Source organism: Triticum aestivum, unplaced genomic scaffold (genome assembly GCF_018294505.1).
Source record: "Triticum aestivum cultivar Chinese Spring unplaced genomic scaffold, IWGSC CS RefSeq v2.1 scaffold19435-4, whole genome shotgun sequence".
NCBI lineage: Eukaryota > Viridiplantae > Streptophyta > Magnoliopsida > Poales > Poaceae > Triticum > Triticum aestivum.
The window spans coordinates 178,447-179,831 of record NW_025228059.1 but is presented as its reverse complement, the minus strand read 5'-3'; positions in this window follow the sequence as shown (position 1 = coordinate 179,831).

Here is a 1,385-nt window from a genome sequence, read left to right as displayed (position 1 = left end):
GTTTCGACCGTAGGAGGTCCGTTTCGTCCGTTTTGCGGTACGCCACACCCCTCCCGATCAACAGGACCCCCGTTTCGATCGTAGGAGGTCCGTTTCCTCCGTTTTGTGGTACGCCACACCCCTCCCGATCAACAGGACCCCCGTTTCGACCGTAGGAGGTCCGTTTCCTCCGTTCTGCGGTACGCCAGGCCTCATTTCCATCGCCTGTTCCGTCCAAGCCCTCTCGATGAACACGACCACGCATTCCGTTCTGACCCATCCGGTTGGCTCTCACGCGTTCCGTTGCCTCCCGATGAACACGACGCATTCCATTGCCTCCCCATGAATACGACACATTCCGTTGCCTCCCCATGAACACGACGATGACGCTGTTTCTTGGTTCCGACCCAGCCATGTACACGAGCCCTGGCCGTACGTATGCGCGAGTAGGCGTTTGAGACCCCGCCCGTATGTACACATATGTGGCCGTATTTTCTTTCTTGCACCCTGGCCGCTGTACGTATGGTACATGCTACGTGCGCGCCTCTACTACGACACGTACGTGCCTCTACTACGACACGTGCGCGCCTCTACATCCACCAGTATATATGTACGTACACATTCGCGACCAGAATGACAACGCTACGTACGCTTCGACCAGGTAGGTCCCGACTGTCAGGCACTTCCTTGCATGCGAAGATGTAGCTGGTGGGTCCCAGCAGTCAGGGGGGCGAATCATTTTGTTTTTTTTGCCCGGACGCACTTCTTTGCGTGCGAAGGTGTAGCTGGTGGGTCCCAGCAGTCAGGGGGGAAATGTTTTTTTGCGAAATATGGTGGCCCGTCCGGTGGGTCCCCGCTGTCAGGTGGAGGAATAATTATTTTGCACGTAATAAGGAGGCACTTCCTTGCTGCGGCCGTGGACCCAGCTGTCAGCCTCTCCACGTACAGTCCATGTACGATAGAAGCCGTTCCTTGACCACGTTGACCACGCCGCGCCGAGAGCACCAGGGCGGTGGACGACGGCGAGGCCTAGGAAGGGGACGACGCGGAGCTAGGGAAGATGCGGCAGTGGATGCCCACGCGTAGAGGAGTACGAGGGTTCACTGGTTCGCTGCGGTGTGAGGCTGCCGTCGCCGCAGAATAACAGGGGGTGTGGGTGAGTAGAGGGATGGCCTGGCCAGCGGTGGGAGTAGTAGTGGGCGGTGAGGCCTCCGCCGCATCGCAGCCGGCCACGGGAGGCAAGAGCACGAGGCATGACCGACGCTGGTTTGGGCGGCTGGAGCAAGAAGACCAGAGGTTGAAGACGGCCGTTGGATGGACATCATACGGTCACTGGAGCTAGAATCGTGCATATTGACTAAGTTGACAAAGCCCTCCGTCCCCGTCAACTTAGTAGGCCCACAAGT